At 36.8% G+C, this 16,639-nt stretch overlaps 1 long non-coding RNA gene across 1 annotated transcript; it reads left to right on the top strand.

Moving 5' to 3' along the window:
- Window positions 1-12,793: 12,793 nt before the first annotated feature.
- LOC141336014 (uncharacterized) lies at window positions 12,794-14,343 on the top strand. Its single transcript, XR_012355667.1, has 3 exons — window positions 12,794-13,761; window positions 13,845-13,888; window positions 14,153-14,343. It is a non-coding gene; the product is annotated as an uncharacterized lncRNA (long non-coding RNA).
- The last annotated feature ends 2,296 nt before the right edge of the window (window positions 14,344-16,639 follow it).

The following is a 16,639-nucleotide window of genomic DNA, read 5'->3' as shown; positions in this document are numbered from 1 at the left end:
AATGGAAAATAAAATTCTAGGCACGCTATCTGCCTCAAAAACACAGGAAACAAATATTTGAATGTATTTTGTATTTTTATTTATTTGCCAAGGCAACAGCATTTGATGCATCAGGGACGCCTTTACAGACTCTCATCGCCCGTGTTTTTACATCATTCTGATGAAGCTTGAAGAAAATCGAGTACAAATATATTGTTTGTTGTTCGTTCGTGTGTTAGTTCATTAACCAATGTTAACAAAAGAGACCCTATTTTAAATAGTTACCATGTTTTATGATCTACATCCATTTTTAAATATTATTTTAATGATCTATAAGCATCTGTGAAATAATTATAAACAAATATATTAAAAATAAATACATATTAACTTAGTTGATGTATTTGTTTCTCATTCTAATTAAGTGAACTGAGCAGTATAGTGTCATACTTATAAGATTTTTTATTCTATCAGTGAGATTGTATATATGTATATAAATCATATAATTTTTCCTTAAAAAATTAAAAAAAGATTTTAATGCTCTTTAAGCACCTATACAAAATAATTATGTAAAAGTACACTGACAGTACAGTCTATATCAACTGATTCTATGGATTATTTTCATTCTTATACACTGAGAATGAGCTAAATAGCATTAGAGGTCAAACGATTCCTTATCTTATGAGGACCTCTAGTGTTCATCCCTGGTATTAGAGCTTTAATCTGACAAATTTATGTGACACTTTTAATGTTTTTGGGGCCTCTGAGCATGATAACATTTTGAAACTACACGTATTTCCTAAGAATTTCTTGTTCTTTATATGTAAAAAGTTTTGATGAGTCAGAATAATGCAATTTAAAGATATATGAAAATAACTCTTCATCTTTTTTATTGTTACTTTCATAAATCACCACATCAACACCGTTCAAGATGTCCCAAAGCCGTTCACAATTTAACATCTTCAGTATCTTGGCATCATGTTGACAAAGTTTGGTGTGAACTGTCTGATTCTGCTATGAGTGATATGAATTTATTCACAGCTATATTTAAAAACACAGGAAACAAATGTTAAAGTTTGACATGTTGCCATGGCAACAGCATTTGATGTATCAAGGACCCCTTCACAGATTCTCATCGGCCGTGTTTTGATATTATTCTGATGAAGTTTGAAGCAATTTGAGTAAAATTAAGAGGTTGATTTAAAAGCGTTTTGCAAGCAACACACTTCCTGCTGCCAGTTGGTGGCGCTATAACTTTGACTCATAATAGTCACACCTCTGTGATCGGTATCATACGACGAACAAACTGCTTAAGTTTGGTCAAAATCAGATAAAGTGTGTCAAAATTATTAGACATTTCCTTTTTCTCATTTCTCGCCATAATTTGTCGCCCTGCCACGGCCAAACCGTTCGAGATACCAAAAATCCCCTGGCAATTGTGCATTCCCAATATCTTGAAATCATGCTGACCGAGTTTGGTGGCCATCGGTGGAAAGGTCTAGGAGGAGTATTTCAAATTCCACAGCTTGATTTTTCCAAAAATCCATATTTAAATAAAAATAGCTGACTTCCTGTTGGTCGTAGCTAATGGGTGTAAATTAGAAAGTTGTCCGGCTTGATGAGTCCAATATATGTACCGAGTTTGGTGACTGTAGGACAAAGTAACCCCCCAACTTTTGCCAAAAGGTGGCGCTATGGAGCGCCTGCTCCACGCCCATTTATGGGCTTTTATCAGTGTTTAACTGTCATTAATACAGATGTGTGAGTTGAGTTTCATGAAATTCTAAGCATTTTAAGTGGCTCAAAAACACAAAAAACTAAAGTTAAAGTTTGACACGTTGCCATGGCAACATGATAAAAGTTATGGATAACGCCCTTCACAGATTCTTATCGGTCGTGTTTTGACATTATTGGGATGAAGTTTGAAGCAAATTGAGTAAAATTAAGAGGCTGAGTTTAAAGTGTTTCAAAAACGTCACGCTTTCTGCTGCCAGTTGGTGGCGCTATAACTTTGACTCATAATAGTCACATCTCTGTGATCGGCATCAGACGATGAACAAACTGCTGAAGTTTGGTCAAAATCAGACAAAGTATGTCAAAGTTATTAGGCACTTCCTGTTTCTCATTTCTCGCCATAAATTTGTCGCCCCGTCACGGTCAAACCGTTCGAGATATCAAAAATCCCCTGGCAATTTTGCGTCCCCAATGTCTTGAGATCATGCTGACCGAGTTTGGTGGCCATCGGTGGAAAGGCCTAGTAGGAGTATTTCAAATTCCATTGCATGCACTTTTTAGACATCCCTGAATAGCCGACTTCCTGTTTGGCGAAGCACGGACTATGAGTGTGAAATTTGTTCGGCCCGATGAGGTCTATATGTGTATGAATTTTTGGAACTGTAGGTCAACCGTTGTGCGCTCCAGAGCCCTTCAAAAGTCGCAATTTTTAACGCTGTGCCATGCCCCCCCCAGGTGACCCCCCCATGTCAAAGTCTGTCCAGCCCTGATGGCCGCAGGTTCCAATGTGTGTGCAAAGTTTCAAGAGTTTTCGTGTATGTTAAGGCCCCCGAAATCCCCCAAAACATTGAAAAAAAAAAAAAAAAATAATAATAATAATAATTAAAGCTGCAAGCAGCGATGACCGGGCCCTCGCCGACTGTGCAGTCGCCATCCCGATAGCATCAGGAAAACGGTGCCCAGTTGGCACATGCATTCACAGTAACCCTTTGGACTAACCCTAACTGTCTCTCCTCCTCTCTGACTCTTTCTCTTACCACCCATCCCCCCTCCTTACACTCAGCCACTTACCACACAAACAAGAGTGCAGAGCAGAGTGAGATCAGATATGTTTTTTTTTTTTTTCTTTCATTCATGGAGCTTTTTATAATTATGAAATGAACTGTGTTTGATCAGAATGAATAGTTATTTGTATGAAAAAAGTTTCAAAGAGTTAGGATGCTGCACTTTAAATATATAATAAATCATTGAAAATTGAAAATGGAAAATGAAATTCTAAGCACGCTATCTGCCTCAAAAACACAGGAAAAAAATATTTGGATGTATTTTTTATTTTTATTTATTTGCCATGGCAACAGCATTTGATGCATCAGGGACGCCTTTACAGACTCTCATCGGCCGTGTTTTTACATCATTCTGATGAAGTTTGAAGAAAATTGAGTACAAATATATTGTTTGTTGTTCGTTCGTGTTTGTTAGTGCATTAACCATTGTTAACAAAAGAGACCCTATTTTAAATAGTTACCATGTTTTATGATCTACAACCATTTTTAAATATTATTTTAATGATCTATAAGCATCTGTGAAATAATTATAAACAAATATATTAAAAATAAATACATATTAACTTACTTGATGTATTTGTTTCTTCTGCTAATTAAATGAACTGAGCAGTAAAGTGTCATACTTATAAGATTTTTTATCATATCAGTGAGAGTGTGTGTATATCATTTTTCCTTTAAAGATTAAAAAAAAGATTTTAATGCTCTTTAAGCATTTATATAAAATAATTATGTAAAAGTACACTGACAGTACAGTACATATCAACTGATTCTATGCATTATGGTCATTCTTATACACTGAGAATGAGCTAAATAGCATCAGAGGCCAACGATTCCTTATCTTATGAGGACCTCTAGTGTTCATTCCTGGTATTAGAGCCTTAAAATGAAAAACATATATTGCACTTTTATAATGTTTTTGGGGCCTCTGAGCATGATAACATTTTGAAACTACTCAGATTCCCTAAGAATTTCTTGTTCTTTATATGTAAAAAGTTTTGATGAGTTAGAATAATGCAATTTAAAGATATGTGAAGATTACTCTTAATCTTTTTTACTGTTACTTTCATAAATCACCACATCAACACCATTCAAGATATCCCAAAGCCGTTCACAATTTAGCATCTTCAGTATCTTGGCATCATGTTGACAAAGTTTGGTGTGAGATGTCTGATTCTGCTATGAGTGATATGAATTTATTCACAGCTATATTTAAAAACACAGGAAACAAATGTTAAAGTTTGACACGTTGCCATGGCAACAGCGTTTGATGTATCAAGGACCCCTTCACAGATTCTCATCGGCCGTGTTTTGATATTATTCTGATGAAGTTTGAATCAAATTGAGTAAAATTAAGAGGTTGATTTAAAAGCGTTTTGCAAGCAACACACTTCCTGCTGCCAGTTGGTGGCGCTATAACTTTGACTCATAATAGTCACATCTCTGTGATCGGTATCATACGACGAACAAACTGCTAAAGTTTGGTCAAAATCAGACAAAGTATGTCAAAGTTATAAGACATTTCCTGTTTCTCATTTCTCGCCATAATTTGTCGCCTTGCCACGGCCAAACCGTTCGAGATACCAAAAATCCCCTGGCAATTTTGCATTCCCAATATCTTGAGATCATGCTGACCGAGTTTGGTGGCCATCGGTGGAAAGGTCTAGGAGGAGTATTTCAAATTCCACAGCTTGATTTTTCCAAAAATCCACATTCAAATAAAAATAGCCAACTTCCTGTTTATTATAGCTAATGAGTGTTAATTAGAAAGTTGTCCGGCTTGATGAGACCAATATATGTACCGAGTTTGGTGACTGTAGGCAAAACTAAACCCCCAACTTTTGTCAAAAGGTGGCGCTATAGAGTGCCTCCTCCACGCCCATTTATGGGCTTTTATCAGTGTCTAAATATCATTAATACAGATGTGTGTGTTGAGTTTCATGAAATTCCAAGTATTTTAAGTGGCTCGAAAACACAAAAAACTAAAGTTAAAGTTTGACACGTTGCCATGGCAACATGATAAAAGTTATCGATAATGCCCTTCACAGATTCTCATCGGCCGTGTTTCGACATTATTGGAATGAAGTTTCAAGCAAATTGAGTAAAATTAAGAGGCTGATTTAAAAGCATTTAGAAAACGTTGCGCTTTCTGCTGCCAGTTGGTGGCGCTATAACTTTAACTCATAATAGTCACATCTCTGTGATTGGCATCAGACGATGAACAAACTGCTGAAGTTTGGTCAAAATCAGACAAAGTGTGTTAAAGTTATTAGACACTTCCTGTTTCTCATTTCTCGCCATAACTTTGTCACCCCGCCACGGCCAAACCGTTCGAAATATCAAAATTCCCCTGGCAATTTTGCGTCCCCAATGTCTTGAGATCATGCTGACCGAGTTTGGTGGCCATCGGTGGATACACCTAGGAGGAGTATATCAAATTCCATTGCATGCGCTTTTTAGACATCCCTCAATAGCTGACTTCCTGTTGGGCGAAGCACTGACTTTGAGCATGAAAGTTGTTCGGCCCAATGGGGTCTATATGTGTATCAATTTTGATAAATGTAGGTCAACCGGTGTGTGCTCCACAGTCCCTCAAAAGTAAAAATTTTTAACACTGTGCCACGCCCCCCCCAGGTGACCCCCCCATGTCAAAGTTTGTCCGGCCCTGATGGCCGCAGGTTCCAATGTGTGTGCAAAGTTTCAAGAGTTTTCGTGTATGTTAAGGGCCCCGAAATGACCCAAAACATTGATGAAATAATAATAATTAAAGCTGCAAGCAGCGATGACCGGGCCCTCGCCGTCTGCGCAGTCGCCATCCCGATAGCATCAGGAAAACGGTGCCCAGTTGGCACATGCATTCACAGTAACCCTTTGGACTAACCCTAACTGTCTCTCCTCCTCTCTGACTCTTTCTCTTACCACCCATCCCCCCTCCTTACACTCAACCACTTACCACACAAACACACACATTGAGTGCAGAGCAGAGTGAGATCAGATATGTTTTTTGATTTTCTTTCATTCGTGGAGTTTTGTATAATTATGAAATGAACTGTGTTTGATCAGAATGAATAGTTATTTGTATGAAAAAAAGTTTCAAAGAGTTAGGATGCTGCACTTTAAATATATAATAAATCTTTGAAAATTGAAAATGGAAAATTAAATTCTAAGCACGCTATCTGCCTTAAATATCACAGGAAACAAATATTTGAATGTATTTTTTATTTTTATTTATTTGCCATGGCAACAGCATTTGATGCATCAGGGCTTTTACATTATTCTGATGAAGTTTGAAGAAAATCGAGTACAAATATATTGTTCGTTGTTTGTTCGTGTTTGTAAGTTCATTAACCATTGTTACCAAATAGTTACTATTTTAAATAGTTACCATGTTTTATGGTCTACAAGCATTTTTAAATATTATTTTAATAATCTATAAGCATCTGTGAAATAATTATAAACAAATATATTAAAAATAAATACATATTAACTTAGTTGATTTTTTTGGGCCTTTTTGTATTTGTTTCTCATTCTAATTAAGTGAACTGAGCAGTATAGTTTCATACTTATAAGATTTTTTGTTCTACCAGTGAGAGTGTATATATGTATTTAAATCATATAATTTTTCCTTAAAAGATAAAAAAAAAAGATTTTAATGCTCTTTAAGCACCTATACAAAATAATTATGTAAAATTACACTGACAGTACAGTATATATCAACTGATTCTATGGATTATTGTCATTCTTATACACTGAGAATGAGCTAAATAGCATTAGAGGTCAAACGATTCCTTATCTTATGAGGACCTCTAGTGTTCATCCCTGGTATTAGAGCTTTAATCTGACAAATTTAAATGACACTTTTAATGTTTTTGGGGCCTCTGAGCATGATAACATTTTGAAACTACACGTATTTCCTAAGAATTTCTTGTTCTTTATATGTAAAAAGTTTTGATGAGTTAGAATAATGCAATTTAAAGATATATGAAAATAACTCTTCATCTTTTTTATTGTTACTTTCATAAATCACCACATCAACACTGTTCAAGATATCCCAAAGCCATTCACAATATAGGGAACATTTTCCCTATATTCTGATGATGATGATGATAAGAACATGTAATTCATGATGATAACAAAATGTTATTATTGCTTGCTTTACGTCCACCACTTCTGCTTAAATGTCATCGTTACCTATCTGAACAATTTGTGTGTGGATATTTCTTTGCAGGTGACTCCTGTTATAAGACATCACTTTTAAGCGCTACATAACTAAGAAAGAATCAATTAGGAAAACGGTGCCCAGCTGGCACATGCATTCACAGTAACCCTCAGTCAGTTGGATTTAAAGTTTACTGAATTGAAAGGGTTAAACTTTAAAATCAACACACAGACACATACACACAATATATAAAATTGCCAACCAGTTTCATTTGTTAACATTAACTATATTAGTTAACATGAACAATAATTAAATAGTATTTATTAATGTTAATTAATATTAAGCTAAAAAAAGTATTCATATATTGTTTAATGGTAAAATAGTATATTTTAACATTAGTTTATGTACTGTGAATTAACATGAACATGAACACAGTTCATGTGGGTGTACAGCAATACACAAAGTGCTCTATAAACGCTTCTTTCTTTCAAAATATCTTTAAAAATCAAGTTGAGTATTGTAATGGGGCGATATATATATATAACTGATCTTAAAATGGTAAAATTTTCAGATGTTTTGAACAGATAACAGCAAAGTTTGTTTTGTTGACAAAGTTTGTCTTGAAACTGTTAATTAAAATGTTATATTCAATAAATAACACTATGAAAATAAATGTCTATCAATGAAGATAAACCGCTCATGCTAAAAAGTTGTATTTTTTCTTAATCTTTTGCTATGTGACTGAATAGGATAAGTTCATGGTACAGTTCAGTAAAAAATAAATAAAAAAACAACAACTGCAAAATACAAACAATGAAAGACTTAGTGACCCTTTATATTTTCTCAAAATATCAGACTCTCAAAGATCAAACATATTTATGTAACATCAATGTGCATTTTTTCCTCAAAGATGGTCTTTAGCAAGACAGCATGTTCTACTCTCTCTCCCTCTCTCCCTTTCACCCCTCCCCCTTCAGTCTCTCTTCAGTCACTTAATGGTGACTGAACACAGACACTCAAGGCAGAGTGACAGCAGGCTTCTGATTTCTTTTTTTAATTTTCTTTAATTCGTAGAAGCTTGAATTAAATTGATATTTACAGCACTTGCTCAGAATGATAAGATCTCTGTGTGAAAAAAAGTTTTAAATAGTTAAGATGCTGCACTTTAAAGATATAGAAAATGACGGTTATACATCTTTAAAAAATCACCACATCAACACCGTTCAAGATATCCCAAAACCGCTCGCAATTTAACATCTTCAGAATCTTCTCTCCATGTTAAAAAAGTTTGGTGTGAACAGCTTGTTCTTCTTAGGAGGAGTATAAATTTGTTTACAGCCTGATTTTTCCAAAAATCCACATTCAAATCAAAATAGCCGGCTTCCTGTTGGTCTCAGCTAATGAGTTTGATTTAGAAAGTTGTCCGAATTGATGAGATTAATATATGTACAGAGTTTGGTGACTGTAGGAAAAACTAACCCCCCAACTTTTGTCAAAAGATGGCGCTATAGAGTGCCTGCTCCACGCCCATTTATGACCTTTTGCCAGTGTCTAACTATCATTAATATTGATGTGTGTGTTGAGTTTCATGAAATTCTAAGCATGTTAACTGCCTCGAAAAGACAGGAATCTAATTTTAAAGTTTGACATGTTGCCATGGCAACAGCATTCGATTTATCATCGACCCCTTTACATATTCTTATCGGCCGTGTTTTGACATGATTTTGATGAAGTTTAAAGAAAATCGAGTAAAATTAAGAGGCTGATTTCAAAGCATTTTGAAAATGACACACTTCCTGCTGCCAGTTGGTGGTGCTATAACTTTGACTCATAATAGTCACATTTATGGAATCGGCATCATACAACGAACAAACTGGTGAAGTTTCATCAGAATCAGGCAATGTGGTCAACAGTTATTAGACACTTCCTGTTTCTCATTTCTCGCCATAACTTTGTCGCCTTGCCACGGCCAAACCGTTCGAGATATCAAAAATCTCCTCGCAATTTAGCATCCCCAATTTCTTGAGATCATGCTGACTGAGTTTGGTGACAATCCCATGGAAGGAGTACGTTAAATTCCAGAGCATGTGCTTTTTAAACAGCCCTAAATATCTCACTTCCTGTCAGGTGGAGCCTATGACATAGAGTACAAAAGTTGTTTGGCTCAGTGAGATCTATATGTGTACCGAGTTTCATATCAATACGCGCAAGTATGTGTGCGCAGTACATCAAGTTTTCAAACTGTGTTCCAGGGGGCGCTGTAGAGGCCCTGAACCACGCCCGGGTCCCAGCCTCTTTGGCGTCCTGATGGCCGCAGATTCCGACGTGTGTGCAAATTTTCAAGAGTTTTTGAGTATGTTAAGGCCCCCAAAAGTGCCCGGAAGGTTGAAAAAAAAAAAAAAAAAAAAAAAATAAAAAAATAAAAAAAATAATTAAAGCTGCAAGCAACGTTGACCGGGCCCTCGCCGTCTGGCAGTCGCCATCCCGATAGCATCAGGAAAACGGTGCCCAGTTGGCACATGCATTCACAATAACCCTTTGGACTAACCCTAACTGTCTCTCCTCCTGTCTGACTCTTTCTCTTACCACCCATCCCACCTCCTTACACTCAGCCACTTACCACACAAACACACACATAGAGTGCAGAGCAGAGTGAGATCAGATTTGTTTTTTAATTTTCTTTCATTCGTGGAGTTTTGTATAATTATGAAATGAACTGTGTTTAATCAGAATGAATAGTTATTTGTATGAAAAAAGTTTCAAAGAGTTAGGATGCTGCACTTTAAATATATAATAAATCATTGAAAATTGAAAATGGAAAATAAAATTCTAGGCACGCTATCTGCCTCAAAAACACAGGAAACAAATATTTGAATGTATTTTGTATTTTTATTTATTTGCCAAGGCAACAGCATTTGATGCATCAGGGACGCCTTTACAGACTCTCATCGCCCGTGTTTTTACATCATTCTGATGAAGCTTGAAGAAAATCGAGTACAAATATATTGTTTGTTGTTCGTTCGTGTGTTAGTTCATTAACCAATGTTAACAAAAGAGACCCTATTTTAAATAGTTACCATGTTTTATGATCTACATCCATTTTTAAATATTATTTTAATGATCTATAAGCATCTGTGAAATAATTATAAACAAATATATTAAAAATAAATACATATTAACTTAGTTGATGTATTTGTTTCTCATTCTAATTAAGTGAACTGAGCAGTATAGTGTCATACTTATAAGATTTTTTATTCTATCAGTGAGATTGTATATATGTATATAAATCATATAATTTTTCCTTAAAAAATTAAAAAAAGATTTTAATGCTCTTTAAGCACCTATACAAAATAATTATGTAAAAGTACACTGACAGTACAGTCTATATCAACTGATTCTATGGATTATTTTCATTCTTATACACTGAGAATGAGCTAAATAGCATTAGAGGTCAAACGATTCCTTATCTTATGAGGACCTCTAGTGTTCATCCCTGGTATTAGAGCTTTAATCTGACAAATTTATGTGACACTTTTAATGTTTTTGGGGCCTCTGAGCATGATAACATTTTGAAACTACACGTATTTCCTAAGAATTTCTTGTTCTTTATATGTAAAAAGTTTTGATGAGTTAGAATAATGCAATTTAAAGATATATGAAAATAACTCTTCATCTTTTTTATTGTTACTTTCATAAATCACCACATCAACACCGTTCAAGATGTCCCAAAGCCGTTCACAATTTAACATCTTCAGTATCTTGGCATCATGTTGACAAAGTTTTGTGTGAACTGTCTGATTCTGCTATGAGTGATATGAATTTATTCACAGCTATATTTAAAAACACAGGAAACAAATGTTAAAGTTTGACATGTTGCCATGGCAACAGCATTTGATGTATCAAGGACCCCTTCACAGATTCTCATCGGCCGTGTTTTGATATTATTCTGATGAAGTTTGAAGCAAATTGAGTAAAATTAAGAGGTTGATTTAAAAGCGTTTTGCAAGCAACACACTTCCTGCTGCCAGTTGGTGGCGCTATAACTTTGACTCATAATAGTCACATCTCTGTGATCGGTATCATACGACGAACAAACTGCTTAAGTTTGGTCAAAATCAGATAAAGTGTGTCAAAATTATTAGACATTTCCTGTTTCTCATTTCTCGCCATAATTTGTCGCCCTGCCACGGCCAAACCGTTCGAGATACCAAAAATCCCCTGGCAATTTTGCATTCCCAATATCTTGAGATCATGTTGACCGAGTTTGGTGGCCATCGGTGGAAAGGTCTAGGAGGAGTATTTCAAATTCCACAGCTTGATTTTTCCAAAAATCCATATTTAAATAAAAATAGCTGACTTCCTGTTGGTCGTAGCTAATGGGTGTAAATTAGAAAGTTGTCCGGCTTGATGAGTCCAATATATGTACCGAGTTTGGTGACTGTAGGACAAAGTAACCCCCCAACTTTTGTCAAAAGGTGGCGCTATGGAGCGCCTGCTCCACGCCCATTTATGGGCTTTTATCAGTGTTTAACTGTCATTAATACAGATGTGTGTGTTGAGTTTCATGAAATTCTAAGCATTTTAAGTGGCTCAAAAACACAAAAAAATAAAGTTAAAGTTTGACACGTTGCCATGGCAACATGATAAAAGTTATGGATAACGCACTTCACAGATTCTTATCGGTCGTGTTTTGACATTATTGTGATGAAGTTTGAAGCAAATTGAGTAAAATTAAGAGGCTGAGTTTAAAGCGTTTCAAAAACGTCACGCTTTCTGCTGCCAGTTGGTGGCGCTATAACTTTGACTCATAATAGTCACATCTCTGTGATCGGCATCAGACGGTGAACAAACTGCTGAAGTTTGGTCAAAATCAGACAAAGTATGTCAAAGTTATTAGGCACTTCCTGTTTCTCATTTCTCGCCATAAATTTGTCGCCCCATCACGGTCAAACCGTTCGAGATATCAAAAATCCCCTGGCAATTTTGCGTCCCCAATGTCTTGAGATCATGCTGACCGAGTTTGGTGGCCATCGGTGGAAAGGCCTAGTAGGAGTATTTCAAATTCCATTGCATGCACTTTTTAGACATCCCTGAATAGCCGACTTCCTGTTTGGCGAAGCATGGACTATGAGTGTGAAATTTGTTCGGCCCGATGAGGTCTATATGTGTATGAATTTTGGTGACTGTAGGTCAACCGTTGTGCGCTCCAGAGCCCTTCAAAAGTCGCAATTTTTAACGCTGTGCCATGCCCCCCCCAGATGACCCCCCCATGTCAAAGTCTGTCCGGCCCTGATGGCCGCAGGTTCCAATGTGTGTGCAAAGTTTCAAGAGTTTTCGTGTATGTTAAGGCCCCCGAAATCCCCCAAAACATTGAAAAAAAAAAATAATAATAATAAAAATAATAATCCTTAGAAAAACAATAGGGCCTTCGCCCTTTTGGGCTCGGGCCCTAATTAAAGCTGCAAGCAGCGTTGACCGGGCCCTCGCCGTCTGGCAGCCGCCATCCCGATAGCATCAGGAAAACGGTGCCCAGTTGGCACATGCATTCACAGTAACCCTTTGGACTAACCCTAACTGTCTCTCCTCCTGTCTGACTCTTTCTCTTGCCACCCATCCCCCCTCCTTACACTCAGCCACTTACCACACAAACAGACACATAGAGTGCAGAGCAGAGTGAGATCAGATATGTTTTTTAATTTTCTTTCATTTGTGCAGTTTTGTATAATTATGAAATGAACTGTGTTTGATCAGAATGAATAGTTATTTGTATGAAAAAAGTTTCAAAGAGTTAGGATGCTGCACTTTAACCTGATAACCCGCATCGGCCCGCGGGCGGGCCGGAAGGGCGTGTTTAGGCGTCTCTACGTTTTTAATTACCTTTGTTTTAGAAATATATTCAATCAACTATCAAAAACTATATATCAGTTGAAAGCTAAAACACTCAAGATTCATGTTCTGAGCTTGTTTTCGAAATCAAAACACCAGAGAGGAAAGGGTTAACATAAATGCTGAAGGGTCACAGCCATGTAAACTGTAAAACTGAACGGCACTACTTCCGTTTCATCGCCTATAGCTCCGATCAGCTCCGACTAATCTTAGAAACAACAGCACACATTTCAAGGTAAGGGTTCACTGTTCAAAATGCATCCCAGTTTTTAATCCAAAACAAAGAGTAAATGGGGTAAAAACCGAAAGATCATCCTTTGTTTACATGAGCGATTCGAGTTATAGTTATCGATAACGTCCATTTTCAAAGAAATATCGATTCTAATTCGTGTTCCAGCGTTGAAATGCCATACATTTCCCATAGAATAGACTCTTCCGAGTAAAATGAGTCCTCCCCCGTCTCTCTCAGTCAATCAGAGCCCAGTCCATGACGCAAAGTCTCCGGAGAGGTACTGACTGGCTCACCGGGGTGTCACTCATGCGGTCATAAATTTTGGCTGTTTCAAGCAAGCCAATGCATAGCCAGCAAAGTTTTGATGGATGGAAGTGTTAGCCAACCACGAGGACGTTTACAACGAGTGAAAGTTTGCGTAGTTTGCGTAAGCAGGATTCAGGAATACCCTTGCGCAAAGTTACGTTGCATTCGTGCGCTCTCGTTTACGCACGCCGCGTACATATATACGGCGTCTCTGCGCTACATTGAGTGCTTGTCAGCGAACGGATTTTCTGCAAAAGCTTACATCTGAGTCTCTCCATCATAGAACGTCGACTTTAGAAGAGTTTTGTGGCGTTTTTAGTGCTATTGTGTGTGGTTTTTAGAATTCGTGGCGAAGAACAGCAGAAAGACGCACTGAGATGCACCCTAGCCATGGATAGCATTAGCACGTAAGTGTCAACAGCGTTCTCCGAATGTTTATATGTTATGTATTGTGATGTGTCTGATGTGTTTTGTTCATGTGCTGTTCTAGATTGTAAACATGACAACGTGGAGGAAGTGAGAGGACTTCATGAGGTATGTATGTATGTGTTTGTTTGTGCGTGCCATGTGTATGTATGAGTTTTGAGTGTGTGCGCTTGTTTGGGTTTGGATGTGTGTGTGTGTGTGTGTGTGTGTGTGTGTGTGTGTGTGTGTGTGTGTGTGTGTGTGTGTGTGTGTGTGTGTGTGTGTGTGTGTGAGAGAGAGAGATAATAATAATACAATATATGTAAACACAGTGTTGCAGATTTGATTTGTTTTGTTTACACTTTTTCTTTCTCTCTCTTTCCTGTCTTTCAGTGACTGGCTTCCAGTTGGTCAGAGAACAAACATTTTTAGTGACTGCCTTGAGTCTTCCTACACTGAAAATACTATAAATAATGTCTTTAGTTTTACAGTAGTTGGGTATTTGTAATAAGCAGAGAAAGACATTTACAAATGTAAACAAATGGATTCCTTGACTTTTATTGAAATAAAAGCTCTAAATGACATTTCCCAAACTTTTCTTGAAATAAAATGCATATAGTTTCTGTAAGTGAAACGTAAAAAAAAAAAAAAAAAAAAAATCAATACATATTACTAATTATTTCAGGAAAAGTTTAGGCGTCCTTTCAAAAAATACCATTTGGAGACTTGGTAACCAAAAAAACTACAAATGCTTTTCATAAATATTTTTTTCTTGAGTGTTTTGGTGGGCAGAGCAGTTCTGAATTGATATACATAAATGTAATGTGTTGTTTTGACTCATTTGGTTACCAGGTGTCCACTTGGGGTCTCCAAATGGCTTTTTTGTAAGGACGCCTAGACTTTTTTTAAATAAAAGCTTACAGAAACTACATTTTTGGGAGTATCATCCTCAAATTTGAATCAAAGCATGAACAGACATTCAGCTTTATCTTTTGGGTGTTTTCAAAGCCCTATCATCCAATCCTCATCCTTTTTTCCCTAATTATATTTTATTCAAAGATATCGCGAGTCACTTTCATGTATGTTTTACCTTGTTTTACTCTGTTACTATACTAATTTTGAGTTATTTTAACTCCAGAGTAACAAAGATTAAGGTGTCTACTTTCAATCAATACCAGATTTATAAATATAGACCTTAGGGTTCAAGAGCTACAGACATTTTTATTTGGGTAAGTCGTTTTTCAGAAAATGCTCAAAAATAGGGGCGCCGGTTAAGAGGATAAAAGCGAAGGATTTCCCCACTCGGGTCTAATTTAGTTAATTAGGTTTAGTGGGTTCCTGTTGGATTCACTGACAGAAGTTTTCTCAGTGAATCCAACAGGAACCCAGATGTATTTTTGTCATTTTTACCTTTTATTAGGATAGCATAGTATATATTGACAGAAAAGAAGTGGGAGACAGAGAGAGAGGAGGGACAGGATTTGGAAAGGACGACGAGCCGGGACTCAGAATTGGGGTTGGCCAAAGCACAACAACGCTATATCTCACATGCCTAGGCAGGATGTGCATGCTACTCCACCTTGAGCTGTCAATGCCAAAAATGACATCAAACACTATAAAAGTATTATTCATACAATATATTCCAAGTATTCTGAAGCAATATGATCATTTTGTTTGATGAAGTGAACTTTGAGTTGTTGTTCACTGAAAATCCTCTCCTTAAATGGACTTCCAAAGTTGTGCAATCTGAATATGCACATACTGAAATTTGGTGTATTCTTATCGGCAAAGAGAAATGTTGTTGTTGCCAAACCTGCCATGAGATGACTTTATGTGCCATGTTTTAATACACATAAAAGTAAAAGAGCTGTGGCTGACAGAATGTTTCTGTTGTTACACTGAAGATGTAGTCATGTCAAGCTGTGCGATTTTGGCTACGATTTGGCCATCTGAGACAAATTTTGAAAATCCTAAAAGATTCCTATAATCCTAGGCTAAAATGATTGTCGAAACGTTGCAATAAAAAAAAATATGGCACAATTATATCAATATGCCGACAAGCAAATTTTCCGAATCAAATTTCAGTTCCAAGTTTAGTGAATTCAGGTTCAGTGGGTTCCTGTTGGATTCACTGACAGAAAATTAGATTTATGTTTGTCATTTTCTTAGGATAGCACTGTATATTTTGACAGGGAATTAAAGGAGAAGTCCGGTGTGATATTGACCTAAAGTGTGTTGAATCATGATACCGAGTGTGAACTTACCTTGCATAGCTCATCTCGGCTTGTCCACTGCAGTCCGAAATCTGGCATTAGTTAGCCGATGCTAACAGCAGGTTGTCAATGAGGGTGAATAGGGCATCGGACTAGGCACAAAGTAGCGCCACACTTCATTGGTAGACTTCCAAGGGCCCTGACATTTAAAACGAGACACTGAGAACTTTGAAAAATCACCGGTAGTTTATTTTCAAGAAGATTTATACAGACATTCCCCTTAGTAAATTTACCGGTCGCCGCCATCTTGAATTTAGTCACGATAAGTCGAGTGACGAGTAGGAAGGAACTTATCAGGTTATCAACTTATCAGGTTGTAGTTTCCTTCGTGCTCGTCACTCGACTTATCGTGACTAAATTCAAGATGGCGGCAACCGGTAAAATGGCGCTACTTTGTGCCTCGTAAATGGTGTAAAAGTGATTTATTTACATGGCTAGTCCGATGCCCTATTCACCCTCATTGACAACCTGCTGTTAGCATCGGCTAACTAATGCCAGATTTCGGACTGCAGTGGACAAGCCGAGATGAGCTATTAAGGGTAAGTTCACACTCAGTATCATGATTCAACACACTTTAGGTCAATATCACACCGGACTTCTCCTTTAA

The sequence above is a fragment of the Garra rufa genome, chromosome 6, assembly GCF_049309525.1.
Source record: "Garra rufa chromosome 6, GarRuf1.0, whole genome shotgun sequence".
NCBI classification, from domain to species: Eukaryota; Metazoa; Chordata; class Actinopteri; order Cypriniformes; family Cyprinidae; genus Garra; species Garra rufa.
The sequence above is the reverse complement of the archived record's forward strand: the minus strand, read 5'-3'. Positions and strand labels throughout refer to the sequence as shown.